We start from the raw sequence: 16,674 nt of genomic DNA, 5'->3' as shown, positions 1-16,674 counted from the left end.
ATTAGAATAATAATCACTTTTCTTCTGCTTGTGCTTCTGGAGTAAGACTATATCAGAAGTGTAAGTTGTACACTTACGAGAAACCATGATGAATAGTAAATTTAGACCTAGGTGTAGCTGTCCGGCAGCTTTGGTTAAACTGGGTACCTGAAAGGTGGGGGCTGGAAATTTAAAAGGACTGGGGTGGGGGGGGGCAGTGGGCAGAGAAGAATGAAGCAAAGACAAAGGTTTCTGACCAAGGTTCAAAGTTTAATTTTCAGCAATGGGTTCATATAGGGAAAGCCCACAGACCCCATCCTGTGTTTCAGCTGGATTGAGCTGCAAAGCAAGCTCAGCAGGCAGTCAACTCCTCAAAGCTCCAGTAGGCAAATGTGTCAAGGCCAGGCTACTGCAGCTAGGTTGTAAAACCATCCTGGGTTTGTTTAGCCTAATCAAGGCTGGGGAAAGGGCACACCTAGGAGGATGGACAAATGGACAGGGCTCAGACTTTCACCCTGTAGCTTCTGCATATTGTTCCTGGAATTAGATGCCTTCAGACACTTGGGACATTTGCCTAGGGTTCAGTCATAAATAGAGTATGGTTAGATGTCTGGACATCTGACCTTTTTAAAAGGTGACCATTCTAGGGACCTTTTTAAGACCAAGTTTTAAGCAAATTCTAGAGCCAAAACAGTGGAGAAAACAAATATGCTTCATCATGTTTGTATTAGTTTCGTCTCTGAGAATTGTTTTAAATCTTTTTTCCTACTTCTCATTCCATCTTTGCCTATCTAATACTAATGCATATTCCATGTAGTATACTTTTAATAATATCTCAAATTAAAATGAATATGCAAAAATAAATGTGAAAGATATTATTACCTTGTTTGACACTACGTTTGCAGAACCTGGAATAGTATCTAGCCCATAGTAGACAATACACACTTGTTGAATAAAGAGATGGTAGATGACAGATAGTAGAAAGCAGATAGGTTGGCAGATTAATCAATAAAGATTTAAACAGTATGTAAGAGAAAGAAGGAAGAAAGGGAGGGGGAAGGAGGGTGGGAAGGAGGGAGGGAAGGAAGGAGGGAGGGAGGTATATAACACTATTGAAAGCTCTGATAGAATCCATAAATGGTATTATGATGTGTAAAACTTCCCTCACAGGATAATGTGTTTGAATACTTAGTCCCTGGCTGTTGGTCCAGTTTACATATTTTAGAAGATGTGGAACATTTAGGAGGTAGAGACTGTCTAGATGAAGTAAGTCACTAAGAAGTGGACCGTGAGAGTTATAGTCCATGATCTTCTTTTAAGCCTGAACTCTCTCTTGCTGGCAGAAAATGTAATGTGTCCCAGATACATGTTCCCACTGTGATAAGCTATTCATGTGTTCCCTACCATAAAGGACTGTATCTTCATAAACTGTGAGCCAAAATTCAATCTTTCCTCCCTTAATCCGCATCTGTCAGCTACTTAATCATAGCAACAGGAAAGGTAACTAGAACAGATAATTGCAGAACTAGAAACTGAACTACTGCAAGAAACAACAGCATGGATAACAATATTCAGGTGTTTGTTGCCTGAGTTCCTATGGACATTTCACAGAACTTGTAGAAATCTAAAACAATCATGAATATTGAGTAATATATGTCTCAAAACAGGCATGAGCTGATGGTATATACCACGTTACAACAGTAAACAACCCTGTTCTCTTAAAATGGGTGAAAAGTAATAAACACATCATATATGATTCTTCACCTTGTTTTCTGGAGTTGCTCCTTCCAGAATTCCAGGGGTAAGCATACCAAGGTAAAAATAAAGGCATAATGGAAGATGCACTTGTAGTTGTGTGCTGGTAGGTTTCAGTATCAACTCGCCACAGCCTACAATCAGCTGGGAAGAGAGAGCATCAACTGTGGAAATATTAAGACATGCCAATCTGTAGGAATGTCTCTTGCGCATTGTCTTGATTGTTAATTGGTGTAGGAAGACTCATCTGTTGTGTGCAGTACCATTTATCTGGATTGGTCCTGAACTAGATAGGACAATGATGACATACTAGATGAGAGCAAGAAACAAGTAGTCATCAGAGGTATGTTTATTTCTCTTATCTTTGTGGGCATGTGGAAGTCAATCTTGTGAAGGAAACAGTGAGAAAAAATGTATTTCTGAATACAGGAACACATTTACAGGGCCCCCAATATAGGAGCTAGAGAAAGTACCCAAGAGCTGAAGGGGTCTGCAACCCTATAGGTGGAACAGCAAAATGAACTAACCAGTACCCCCAGAGTTCGTGTCTCTAGCTGCATATGTAGCAGAAGATGGCCTAGCTGGCCATCATTGGGAAGAGAGGCCCCTTGGTCTAGCAAACTTTATATGCCCCAGAACAGGGGAATGCCAGGGCCAAGAAGTGGGAGTGAGTGGGTAGGGGAGCAGGGAGGGGGGTATAGGGGACTTTTGGGATAGCATTTGAAATGTAAATAAAGAAAATATCTAAAAGAAAGAAAGAGAAAGAAAGAAAGGAAGGAAGGAAGGAAGGAAGGAAGGAAGGAAGGAAGGAAGAAAGGAAGGAGAGAGAGAGGGAAATAAAGAGAGAGAAAGAAAGAAAGAAAGAAAGAAAGAAAGAAAGAAAGGAAGGAAGGAAGGAAGGAAGGAAGGAAGGAAGGAAGGAAGGGGAAGGGAAGGGAAGGGAAGGGAAGGGAAGGGAAGGGAAGGGAAGGGAAGGGAAGAAGGAAGGAAGGTGTGGTTGGGCACATGTCATTCAAGTACCTGAACACAGAGAGAGCTACAGAGTCACTGGGCAAACACAAGAGACTGTTATAGGTACATACATACATACATACATACATACATACATACATACATACATTAAACTAGAAAACTGCTATGAAGATTGTAACTGGATATACTTAATAGAGTACCAGTTGGCCATACACACACACACACACACACACACACACAAACACACAAACACTGGGGGTGGGGGGGGAGAAACAAAGAAAAGAGGATCCACTTTTGCTTTGGTGTTCCATGAGTGTTGTTACTGTATTTATCATGTACTCAACAGAGTCCAACTGTCACAGTAGATTAGAAATAGAACATTCATATTCTGTAAAGTTCATTTGCTTTTCAATTAAATGAAAGGAGTTTCAACTTTAAGCAATGCCCTTGCAAATGCAGATGGCATTCACATGGGCATGTAAGAGTTGAGGGAAAGCAGTCCTGGTACAAGAAAGATGGAAGAGAAGCAGGCATGACATGACTCTCCCTTTATAATCTCCAATGATGGAGGCCTCTTTCTATTCTTCACTGTTTTCCCTTGGAGACTCAGCATTCCACATACCAGGAGTTAAAAGAGAAATGTATCTCCTTAGACAATGAACCAAACAAAGTTGCCTAGCAAGCTTTAACTGCCAAGCCAATAACTGCTGCAACACTCTACAGTGACCAAAACAGATAAAATTGTTGTGAGAGAAAAGCAAATACTGATCATGCTTTGAAAAGTGTTTGATAGATCTATGTGGCCTGACTACAATTCTAAATAAATATTTATTCTAAATAAATAGTGTGTACATACATGTGCATGAAATGGTCAATGTCTTAGTCAGGGTTTCTATTCCTGCACAAACATCATGACCAAGAAGCAAGTTGGGGAGGAAAGGGTTTATTTGGCTTACACTTCCATGTTGCTGTTCATCACCAAAGGAAGTCAGGACTGGAACTCAAGGAGGTCAGAAAGCAGGAGCTGATGCAGAGGCCATGAGGGATGTTCTTTACTGGCTTGCCTCCCCTGGCTTGCTCAGCCTGCTCTCTTATAGAACCAAGACTACCAGCCCAGAGATAGTCCCACCCACAAGGGGCCTTTCCCCCTTGATCACTAATTGAGAAAATGCCTTACAGCTGGATCTCCTGGAGGCATTTCCCCAACTGAAGCTCCTTTCTCTCTGATAACCCCAGCTGTGTCAAGTTGACACAAAACTAGCCAGTACAGTCAATAATATCAGATTTGCTGTTAATGTCTTATCCATCCTTTTGCTAGCCAACCTGCTTGGTTCTTATCTCAGACACTTCCCACCATGAAGAGAGATATCACCAAGTGTAGAATGTTGAGGAAACAGGGCCAGTGTTTCTCAGAGAAAGATTGCAAAGACATCTGGATTGGCTTATGGACATCCCTCCTGGCACATTTCCTTCTGCCCCTCTGCGCAGAGGCTGGAAGTTGTCTTCATCTTCTTGAATGTAATGTCAAACAGAATGGAGTTTTGGATTTGTTAATCTCCCTTCTCTACCCACTGTGTGAACTTAGGAGAACCATTGCCTTCTGTGTCCATTGGCTTTTTCCTCTACATAGTAACAGATTGGAGGGAAAAAACTCTGAGGGCCTTTCTAACTCTAAATGTGATGCACTGCACTAAGTAAGAATGCTTTCCCAAGGACACTTCAGCTGGAGGGTGCTATGCATGTTACTTGAGAAGAATAGAATTCATCAAACTCACCTAGCTATGACAATAACTGACAACAAATCCTGTCAAGGGCATGGGGACAAGGGGACTTCTCATTTGCTCTTGGTGGGACTGCAAAGTTGTACTTCCATTATGGAAACGACTGTGGAGAATCTCAGAAAGCTAAAAGTAGGACCAACTTCTAATGTTGATAAACCAGAAACTGCACAGAAGAAAACAGCAACCAAGTATGGTCATCTTATTCGATGTTGACTCAAATTTTAAATTAAGCCAAAGCCAAAACAAAGTGTGAAATGTTGCACTGTAGGAGCCAATGGAGTTTTCTCATGTTTATATCATTAGGTGTGGAACCATGAAAGGTAGCATGGTCCCCAGTTTAGCTAAGAGTTGAAGCCCCGGAAACCCTGAAGGGATGGTAGGCGCTTTGTCTGTTCCCAGGCACCAGGCCCCTGTCACTAGCTGCAGCTCTCCATACATTTGTGGCCATCAGTCACGTAAGGGCAACACCAAAAGCCCCTCCACATATAGAGGGCTTGACAGATCTCCATTTTAATTAGGTACCTATGGTCTGCAGGGCTTAGCCAATAAGCTTTCCTTCCCAGATATTCCTCCCTACAAAAGGTATTTAATCTCAAGCCCACCATGAGAAGTGGGGTATGGTTTTTCACATCCACTTCTCACCATGACAATAAATGCCTAAAAACCATGGACTGCCTCTCTGCATGGGGAGCCATGGAGAAGGCCTTCACCTATAGAGCCGCCATCTAATCTCCTGTAGAAGGCCTCCCTGTGCTTCCAGCCATAACTGCTACCAAACCAAGCTCAAGTCTGAAGCTGTCAAGCCAGTGACTCTCCCTGTCAGGAGCAGCTGGAGGTCCCCCTTTCCCCCTGGCTCCAGGCTACAACCAGCCTTCAGGCCCCCACTCTGTTTTCAGCTCTTCCACAGCTCCCAGCAAGCACCTGTCTTGAGCACATGTCTGAGAGCCTGAGAAACAGATTGTCCTGGCCTCGCTGCAGGCCAGGGGCCTCCCAAACCAGCTCCAGCTCCCTTGGGCCTCAGACTGTGCTTCCCTATCCCAAAGTGCTCTCCTGGGCTTCCCTACATCCCAACACCCTTCCAGCAACAGTGTGGGGGTAAGCATAGTCAACTTCCCACCCCATATCCTGCCTCCCAGAGAAGCCAAGCCCTGTGGCAGAACAGATGTGGGACCCTATAACCCCACATTTAGGAATGGATGTTTTTAGTCAGTGGAAGGAGAGAAAGTCCTATTAGTACCTGTGCATATTATACTGACTTATAAGCCCTTGGCACTTAAAAATCTTTCACTATTTCAAGGAATAGACCTATTCCATCTCCTGTATTCCCTGTTACTACAATAAAAAGTGTCAATAAAGAAGGAAGGTGTGTCTTTACTGTCTGTTTTAGTAATTAAAATGAAAACAACATTTGAATACTTAGTGAAACACAAAGAAAATAAAAGTCATTATACAGTGTCTGATAAATTTTTGAAGGTCGTTGAGATCAGTTAAATAGATGCTATCCTAAAGTGGTCTATGACATACTGACTATCTTTGAAATTCCATGCAGGTGTTGAGATAAACATGCATTCTTCAGTTTGCATCTCTTTACTGACAGGATTTTCTATTAGCTCTTCTTCCATAATTTAGCAAAACCCTTTCCTAGAAAGAGATACAAAGGTATTTCCAAGACCCATGGCACATATTTGTCTCAAAAATGTTTGTATTCAGAATCGATAAATGGGACCTCATAAAATTGCAAAGCTTCTGCAAAGCAAAAGACACCGTCAATAAGACAAAAAGGCCACCAACAGATTGGGAAAGGATCTTTACCTATCCCAAATCGGATAGAGGACTAATATCCAATATATATAAAGAACTCAAGAAGGTGGACTCCAGAAAATCAAATAACCCCATTAAAAAATGGGGCTCAGAGCTGAACAAAGAATTCTCACCTGAGGAATACCTAATGGCAGAGAAACACCTGAAAAAATGTTCAACATCCTTAATCATCAGGGAAATGCAAATCAAAACAACACTGAAATTCCACTTCACTCCAGTCAGAATGGCTAAGATCAAAAACTCAGGTGACAGCAGATGCTGGCGAGGATGTGGAGAAAGGGGAACACTCCTCCATTGTTGGTGGGATTGCAAGCTTGTACAACCACTCTGGAAATCAGTCTGGCGGTTCCTCAGAAAATTGGACATACTACTACCGGAGGATCCCGCAATACCTCTCCTGGGCATATATCCAGAAGATTGTGGGAAGCCACATGTGCCGTTGCAGAGTGGCACTGACTACTGCTGGCTACCATGCATAAGATTGGACAAACAACCAATGTGTACATATGTAGTAAAGTTTTTTGCAAAGACACTGCCTGGCCCAGGCATGATAATGAGGTTCTGTAAGGTACTGAGAGTATAACCAATCAGATGTGAGACATGCAAATGAGGTATGATAATGAGGTTCTGTAAGGTACTGAGAGAGAGTAGCCAATCAGATGAGGAACATGCAAATGAGGCTTAGTGCATAACCAATCCGGGTGTGAGACACGCCCCTCCTAGGCCTATAAAAGCAGCACCAGTTCTGGGCTCGAAGTCTTTTCGCCTCTACAATCAAGCTCTCCCAATAAACGTGTGCAGAAGGATCCTGTTGCAGCGTCGTTCTTCCTGGCCAGTCGAGCGCGCGCAAGAGAAGATGTCCCAACCGGTAAGAAGAACACATGCTCCACTATGTTCATAGCAGCCTTGTTTATAATAGCCAGAAGCTGGAAAGAACCCAGATGCCCCTCAACAGAGGAATGGATACAGAAAATGTGGTACATTTACACAATGGAATACTACTCAGCTATTAAAAAAATGAATTTATGAAATTCCTAGGCAAATGGATGGACCTGGAGGGTATCATCCTGAGTGAAGTAACCCAATCACAAAGGAACTCGCACAATATGTACTCACTGATAAGTGGATAATAGCCCAGAAACTTAGGATACCCAAGATATAAGATACAACTTGCCAAACGCATGAAATTCAAGAAGAACGAAGACCAAAGTGTGGACACTTTACCCTTTCTTAGAAATGGGAACAAAACACCCATAGAAGGAGTTACAGAGACAAAATTTGGAGCTGTGACGAAAGGATGGACCATCTAGTGACTGCCATATGCAGGGATCAATCCCATAATCAGCTTCCAAATGCTGACACCATTGCATATACTAGCAAGATTTCGCTGAAAGGACCCAGATATAGCTCTCTCTTGTGAGACTATGCCAGGGCCTAGCAAACACAGAAGTGGATGATCACAGTCAGCTATTGGATGGGTCACACGGCCCCTAATGGAGGAGCTAGAGAAATTACCCAAGGAGCTAAAGGGAACTGCAACCCTATAGGTGGAACAACAATATGAACTAACCAGTACCCGGGAGCTCTTGTCTTTAGCTGCATATGTATCAAAAGATGGCCTAGTCGGCCATCACTGCAAAGAGAGGCCCATTGGACTTGCAAACTTTATATGCCCCAGTACAGGGGAACGCCAGGGCCAAAAAGGGGGAGTGGGTGGGTAGGGGATTGGGGGTGGATGGGTATGGGGGACCTTTGGGATAGCATTGAAAATGTAAATGAGGAAAATACCTAATTTAAAAAAAATGTTTGTATTCATGTACTTTATGGAGTCAAATAAACCTGAGAGCCAATGGAGCGTCTGTTCTTCTTCTGGCTCAGTAGGAAGGTCACGTGCCCGAAACTCCAGCTACGTGTGAGATTGAGGTAGAAGGATGGCAAATTTGAAGCAATCCTGGGCAACTTTAACAAGAGCTTGTCTCAAAATAAAAGATTAGAAGGAAATAAATAAGCAATGCAGCTCTATGGTAGAGTACTTGGATCACTTGCATAATCTTATAGGCTGAGTCACCAGCAGCAGGTTCACACATAATAGCAACACTAATAAACCTAGCACCTTCTTGGAAATGTATGGGACTGTTGGCATATCAAAGTCTCAGACTGATCCTGCCTTACATTTTTAAGGTATCAACACTTCCCAACATCCCTGACTTTTTAGATAAAAGCCTTTTATGGCCCACTACCAATGCCTACATACTTTGGGAAACACTGGTGTTTTTCAAATACTGCAGAGGATTGTGGGCACAGGTAGAACTCATAAAGCAGGCCTTAGCCCTTTCCTTCAGTTGTTCCTATATGTGGCTTACTTACCTTCAGATTCTCCAGTATGTTGACCCTGAAAAAGAATTTGTATTTGATGGGGTTTGAGGCCTGTTCCAGGTCTTGTCCTCTGTGATGTGTACCCTACCCATTTTAATTGAAAATACATTTATTTTTTAATCAACATATTCTGATCACAGTTTCCCATATCTCCTCCGAGATCCTCCCCACTTCCCCAACTCCACAACTTCTTTCTCTCTTTTAAGGAAACAAGCAGGCAAAAAAAATTTTATGGAAAAAATTGGGCATAAAAGACACATACACTGAAAGAGAAAAGAAAGGCATGGGAAACATACATATAAGCCATGAGTGTATACACTCACACACACACACACACACACACAATTAAGGTTAAAAAAAGTCTAATGTCTTATGAAACAAACAAGCAAATCACAAATAAAAATCTCTAAAGCTAAGCTAGCACTGAGTTAATGTGTGTTGGTCACCTACTATAGGACCTGGGGCCTGCACTTAAATAGTGTTTGTATACCCAGTAAAACTCCATTGGGGAATACTAATTTTTCCTTTGTGAGTAGTTATCAATTGTTGATAGCTTCTGGGTTAGAGATGTGAGCTTGTGTCTAATTACCCTCTCAGGGCTGGGAACTGATATTGCTTAGACCTGTGAAGGCCTCCTGCATGCTGCCACAGTCTCTGTGAGTTCATATGTGTGTCATGTCACGTCTTGTTTTGTCTAGAATGTCTTGTTTTATTGGTGTTTTCCATCCCCACTGGCTCTTACAATCCTTTTGCATCCTCTTCCACGTAGTTTTCTGAGCCCTGATGGGAGAAGTTTGATGGAGAAATCTCGTTTAGGACCAAGCAATCCAAAGTCTCTCACTTTCTTCACATTTTCCAATTGTAGGTTACTGTGTTAGAAGCCATATCTTGCAGAAGGAAGCTTCTCTGTTGTTGACTGAGCAAGACAATGATCCATGGATATAGCAGAATGCTATTTTATTGATACATACTTTTAGTAGAACAATAGTATTTGGTTTCCCCTCAGGCCTATGGCCTATTTAGTCTCAGGTACTTGACTATCCAAGCAGTGTCAAGTATATGTTCCACTTCATGGACTGGATATTAAATCCAGTAAGATAGTGGTTGGTTACTTCTACAATTTCTGTGCCACTACTGTACCTGTGTACCATGCAGACAGGTCACTGCTGTAGATTGAAGAGTTTGTACCTGGGTTAGTGGTTACCTTTCTCCTCTGGTACTAAGCTACAACTTCAATTAGACACCAGCTGAGTCTCCATGTTCAATGAGATGTGTAGGTGTTATCTTCAGCAATAAGACCTTATTATCAGTTTGTAAAGAACAACCAATAGCCTTGGCAAGATCCTGTGATATTTGGGTGTTTTCATGGTGCCTGTTTGGCCAAAAATTCCATTCGATGTAATCCATCTGGCACTGGAGGCTTCATTTGCTGGTGTGAGATGTCTTGTTGAGGCTTTGTCTACCCTGTTATTTGGTGATTCCATTTAGATCTTTTTCATGTATGTATATGTTTTAAGTAGCTTGTTCTGAGGTTGTCCATTAGTGTTAGCTGTTTCTCTCCATATTGCCTCCCTTAATTCCCCCCTGCCCCGTTCTCCATTTAATCCTCCCATTTTAGTTTCACCCTCCATTTCTTCAAGACTATATTTTATTTCTGCATGACACTGTATTTTATTTCCCCATGACAGTATATTTTGTTTCCTCTACTTAGGGAGTTTCTTCCCCTGTCCAGTCTTTACTCCATACTAATCCACTTAAGCTCTGTGGTTAGGTGGATTGTAGCATGCCTATGGAAGGCTTAACTGCCAGCACCTGCATATAACATAATACATACCATATTTGTCTATTTGGGCCACAATTACCTTACTCAGGAAGTTTTTATTCTATCTTCATCTATTTACCTGCAAATGATTTCTTTTAAACAAGTGAGTAACATTTCATTGTATAAATGCACCATACTGTAAACCTGACTGTTGTTTTGATTTGTGTTGCTCCAATGACATGGAGAGGTGAGTAAGCACAGTTGTGTATTAACAGATAGATCATCACCCCTAGGTATTAAGTGTCTGATTATCAAACATTGTTCATTTGGCAGATGTTAAGCTACACGCCTCCTTCAAGATATTTCAGCTGAACTTGATGTCTGGCAGCTGAGTCTTCCTACCCTAGTTTATTAAACTATCTATCTGTCATTCATCTAGACCAGTGTCCCACAGAAGAAACATAAAGTATGCTGTCATCAGGACAAAGCAGGTAGCAAATCAAGTAGTCTGAGTGCATTTGCAGAAGTGTAAACAAGAAAAACCACAGATGTGAGCTTCACGACTTGGCCCCACAGTGGCTGTTGTTCATTCCACAGAGTCTTGTGTTCATTCTCCACCTGAGGCCTCAGAGAGATCCCAGTGCCTTCATGATGTGGGCCAGACGAGCACCTGCCTCCTTGTGTTCTAATACAAGTCTCCTGTCTATTCTGCTTGTTTTTTCCAAGGAAGCTAGTAAATACATCTTCCAGAGTCCCTCCAAAGTGACTTCCATAAACAACTTGGGGTTTCATCCCAAGGGAAGAAAAATCAAACATGTCTGACCAATTGTGTCGACTCACCCATCAGTCCTTCTTCTGTCCCACTAACATGCAAAGAAAATGTAGGTTGATATGCCATCTCTGTCAGGTGCCATTCGTTTCTGTACCCTGGAGTCTGACTTGCTGGATGAGTACAGAGACAAGAGTTAATGTGTTGATAATATTCCCACAGAACAATCCTAGAAGTAGTTCTTCTACCTCATCATGATATCAACATTGAACATAGGGAGTTATTCTGAGAGACAAATGAAATATGAACGCTGTTGAAACCCATACAGAAACAGTGTTTAAGATGTGGCATTTCCAAGTCACAAGGACTTAGCTATTTAATCGTACATGCCAATTTCAATGTATCTCTGTACTGAAAACAAATAATGAAATTAATAAAAGAAACAATTTCACAACGTGGAAGATGACATCATTCAATAACTCATAGATATAAGTTGTTGGTAAAACTTATACTGACCAGTGTATTTTAGAAGGCGATAGCCTGGTAGATTCTCTGATGATGAATACCCAACCTGGAAAGACTTGAAGCATGAAGATATCCAGGCTCTATGTCAAAGCAACTAAACTACAATCACTTTTCCTTCTTTGGAAGGCAGCTATGCTCACCACTACATAACCAACACAGGTTACTTTTTCCTTTTCTGAAAACAATAAAGTCACATAAAAGAAACAAAGAGAGATTCATACAAAATTTGAATGATTTAAGATTCAAGCTCTTACAATAAATCAAGACTCTTTACACAAATGAATAATTATGGGGAGATGATTTAATTATATTGTAATCTCAAAAATAAAATAAAAATTAATTAATTAAAAATAAAGGAATTATTACTATAAGGTCATATGTAGTTGCTAATAGTATCTTGGGGGCTGGAGGGATTAAATATGATTGGATAGAGTCTTCATTTCGTTTTTTGAGAGGAAAATCATGAAGAACATCTGCCACCTATCCAAGGGTTTGCCTCCCCTTGGCACTCTCAAAGACTGGGTTGGTTTCTTGCAGGAGTCTGTGCCCCCCGAAGGCAGCTAGCTCTGCACGCTAGCACCCGCGTCTGCTCCCATCAGGCAACTGATAGCACAGAAACGCGAGGTACATCTTCCTCACACTTCGATTGGCCTAAACACCAGCTCACTCGGGAACACAGATGCTGAGATAGAAATAGTCTAATTTCTCTGGCTCCAAGAAGCAGATGACAAACGGGGATGACAGGGCTGAAGCAGGGGAGAAGTGCTGCTGGAGGTGGCATGCCAGCAACAATGTATGGCATCACTGCTGCTCAGAAACCTGTCCAAAATAAACGGAGAGCCAGAGAAGAGGAAGAGCTTGGCTGTTTCTTCCTCTTCTCCCGTGACTCTATAAGGATAGATGTGACAGCAGATGTGCTTACTCCCCTGAGAAAGTCATTTCAGCACTAGCTTTTCCCCAAGGAGGAAGCAGATGGAGAGAAACTAGGCGGCAGTAGCCGCTGCTGCTGCTGCTGCTGCTGCTGCTGCTGCTGCTGCTGCTGCTGCTGCTGCTGCTGCTGCTGCTGCTACTGCTGACCCTGGATCATCAGGAGAAACAGGACTATGGAGCAGGGAGGTGATTATCAGAAGACTCTTAGACCTGTTGCCCCAAAACCCTCACTCAACACTCTGAAATGTCATCTAAAGATAGTGGCAACACGCTGCATTTTGTATGAAAGAATTATACCTCCGGACCCCCTTATAAACAGGACAACTCGGCAGGAGACAGGGAAGGCAGCCACAGAGATGAATAGCACAGGGATTTTGGCCACTAAGTGACAGTCCAGTCCTCCATCCAGGCTGTGTTTTGACATAATCACCAGCATTCTTTCTTCTTAGAGATGGTGCCCTTCCCACCTACGTATCACCTCACAGAAAAGTATCTGTTCCATTCAGGCTGCATTATCCAGGAAAGCAGCATAATTGGGTGAAAGCAAAGAAAAAGAGGAGAGAGAGGGGGGAGAGAGAGAGAAAGATCTGCTGCCTTTCTTCTGACTTTACTGAAGATTTAAGCCTGGAGGATATGGTGAACTCTTGTAATGGATAAAACATTTCCTTGAAAGATAGAGATTCTCCCTTTTCCAAAGTAAGGATGACACACGAAAGGGAGAGGGTGAGCAGAGGGCTTAATGAGGAAGGGAAGACAGGGCCAAGCCTGTTAAAGGCATAGGGAACACAAAACATTCCCAGCAAAGGGCAACTGTGACATTGTTCGAGCATTCAGGAGCTGAAGGGTAGCTGAGTTTTTGTCCTTGGATCAGCAGCCTGCACTTGAGACAATGCCAGAAGTTCCTCTCATGGCAGCTGCATCCACAGAGAATGTAACTTCATGAGCAGTCAGCATTCTGACCAGCGACCACCCAGCCATGCACATCTTTCTAGATCTAGAGACTTAGCCTTTTCAGGACTCACACACAATGTTGCTACATTCCACAAAAGAATAGTGGTACCCGGCAGCCGAAAAGCCCTTGGACCTGCTGCTCAGCAGTACTTAGGCAAGCAGAATAAAATCTGTCAAGATTATCCCTGAGCCAAGAACCTGGTAAATATATATGTGTATATACATATATATATATATATATAATTATAGATGATACAGAAAGCATAATTAATATAAGTATCAACATTTTTTGCGAGAAAAGAGAAAGAGGACCTGAACTTAAATTTGGGAGTCAAGAGAATATTGACTTCATGAAAAAGTTGCTATGAGGGGCTGGCTCATCTAGAAAAGTGAGCAGTGGAAAGATCCAGAAGGTAAATGTAGCACAGAAACAGGGTGTACTGGTTAGTGTCAACTGTCAACAGATTGGCCTTGAATCACTGGGGGGGGGGGGGGGGGAGTTTTAATTGAGTCTTAATTGAGTAACTCTTTATCAGGTTGGTCTGAGCATGCTTGTGAAGGGTTGTCATGATTTCTGTTAATTGCTGGAAGAGGATAAAAATCACTGTGGGTGGTACCACTCCCTGTGAGCGCCCGACTGGCCAGCAAGAACGACGTCACAATAGGATCCTTTTGCACACGTTTATTGGGAGAGCATTGACTGTGTAGGCGAAAGACCCTGAGCCCAGAAATGGTGTTGTTTATATAGGCCTAGGAGTGACGTGTCCATACCTGATTGGTTATGTTACCAGTACCTCATTATTATGCGTCAGGCCAGGCAGTGACTCAGCAAAAAAACTCTTATGCACATGCGCACATTGGTTGTTTACCCATAATCATGGGCGGTGGCCAGTGGTAGCCAGCGCCATCTTGTAATGGCATTTGCGGCTTCCCACATCTACTTAGGTGATTCTAGGGGCATCTAAGGAATCTAGCAGAGCATGAACCTGAACCAGCCAAAAGTGAGTCAACAGGTTTCTTTTTCTGCTTTAAGATTCTGCTTAAGTCCCTGCCCTGGATTTCTCAAGGATGGGCTGTGACTTGGAAGCAGAAGTCAAACAAACCCTTTCCTGTATTTAGTTGTTTTGGTCAGTGTGGTAACATCTGCAGAAAGCAAAGTGGGGCAGAAAGTGAAGAAGGGTGGGCTGGAGGTAGAAACAAGGGCAAACCAGAGCAACAGAAATACACAAACCCACAGTGCCAGCCACTACCCAGACTCATTTTAGAGGCTTAGTACTAAATGGCAAGAAAAGCAAAAGTTCTGATGTATCAATTTAGAAAAAGCTGTTATCAAGTACTAAATGTCCCTTAAGGAAAATTAAGGGAAATTGGAATAGAAATTCAATATATTGCACAAATAGAAAATTATGTGGGAGGCATAAAAGGAATGTCTTAGAACTTACCTAAGCTTTAACGATTAGGAAAACCGTACTGAACCTTTTCTTTAGTACTTGCTAGGGACTATATAAAGCAGTGGTCCCCAACCTTCCTAATGCTGTGGCCCTTTAGTACAGTTGTGGCAACCCCCAACCATAAAGCTATTTCATAAATATGATTTTGCCACTGTTGTGAATCATCATGTAAACATCTGATATGGAGAATATCTGATATGTGACCCCCCCCCAAAAAAAAACCACAAATTGCAACCCGTAGGTTGAGAACCACTGATTTAAAGCAACTATAACTGAGGACCTATGTGAGAACTGAGATGCACTTAAGACTAGCTGCTTTTGGAATTTCCCCCAGCTGAGGAAGGGCATGGGGATAACTCCCTTCATCAAGGCAGATAATGTTACTGCGCTCCTCTGAGAGAACCCTGAACCTGGTTACCGGTTTTAGTGCCCATTATTTATTACAAAGGCAGACCAGTATCACAAAGGTAAGAACTCCCTGGGTCAGAATGTTATGTCTCCAGCCCAGAGTTTGAAACCACACTTTTTCCGCTTGAGGGTTTTTTTTAATAAATAAATAAATAATATCAAGGAATACTTTAGAACATGGCTTTTGTTTCTTACAGGTAAATATTTGAGTACCTGCAGCTGCAGATCAAAAGGATTCCATCCTCACTTATACCAAGTATGATTTTGATTGTAAAAAGATCCAAAATACTTTCCGTTCCTCCCGTTTGTTCTATTGGAATAATTGGGAAGCAGGAATTTTCTTAACAAGTAGAAAGCTGGCCAGGGAAAATATTCCAACACTGTACTGTAGTAATGCCAATAGCACATCCCGTTTGGATCTAACATTCCCTGAATCTTTTAGCGAGCTCCATTACTGGCATCTTTTAATTTGCCCATAGACTCGACCAACAACTTATCCCCATGGTTAAATGGCTTGTCCAAGATCAGGAAGAACAGTTGTGGAGATCGTCAGTCAGACCCGGCACAGTTGCTGCTGCTGCAGGTTTCTGTAGTTTAACAGCAGATTGGGACAGTATTATATACCATCGCACCCATGGAGCTAGAATCTAGGCCACTCAGCCAAACCAAGTGGGTTGCGGTGTCAGCTGGAATTTTCCTGCACTATCTGTGTTCCATCCTGCCACACTGAGTGTGGCTCAGACAGGTACAACTGACACAACTCACCTGGGGATCTTTGATATTCAGATAATAAAGGAGTCATTCCTTCACTTTAGTGTTGTTTTCCACTCTGTCTCCTTCATTTCAATAAGTCAATCTCAGTTTTCAAACTTAAAAACACAATGTACTTGTGTAAAACGCAAAACAATATACCACAACTTTTCCATATTCCCAAGTTGGAATTCAAACCATTTTCCATCAGTTTATATCCCCCACAAGATATTTTATACCATTGGCAGTTAAATAGCGAATAATTTATGTATTTTAGATAGGCAAGAGGCATGCCAAGGAATGTATGCAGAGATCAGAGAATTAAGTCCAGGAATCACATTTCTCCTTCCACCATGGCTTCCGGGAATCAAACTCAGAATGTCAGACTTGGCAGCAAGTGCCATGACCTGTGGAGGCATCTTGCCAGCCTACTGAATAACTTTT

General features: G+C 42.2%; 1 long non-coding RNA gene across 1 annotated transcript; it reads left to right on the top strand.

The window, feature by feature from the left end:
- The first annotated feature begins 14,509 nt into the window (after positions 1-14,509).
- On the top strand, positions 14,510-16,289 carry Gm33154. Its single transcript, XR_389637.2, has 3 exons — positions 14,510-14,622; positions 15,678-15,736; positions 15,960-16,289. It is a non-coding gene; the product is annotated as a predicted gene, 33154 (long non-coding RNA).
- Positions 16,290-16,674: the final 385 nt, after the last annotated feature.

Source organism: Mus musculus, chromosome 3, assembly GCF_000001635.26.
Source record: "Mus musculus strain C57BL/6J chromosome 3, GRCm38.p6 C57BL/6J".
NCBI classification, from domain to species: Eukaryota; Metazoa; Chordata; class Mammalia; order Rodentia; family Muridae; genus Mus; species Mus musculus.
The sequence above is the reverse complement of the archived record's forward strand: the minus strand, read 5'-3'. Positions and strand labels throughout refer to the sequence as shown.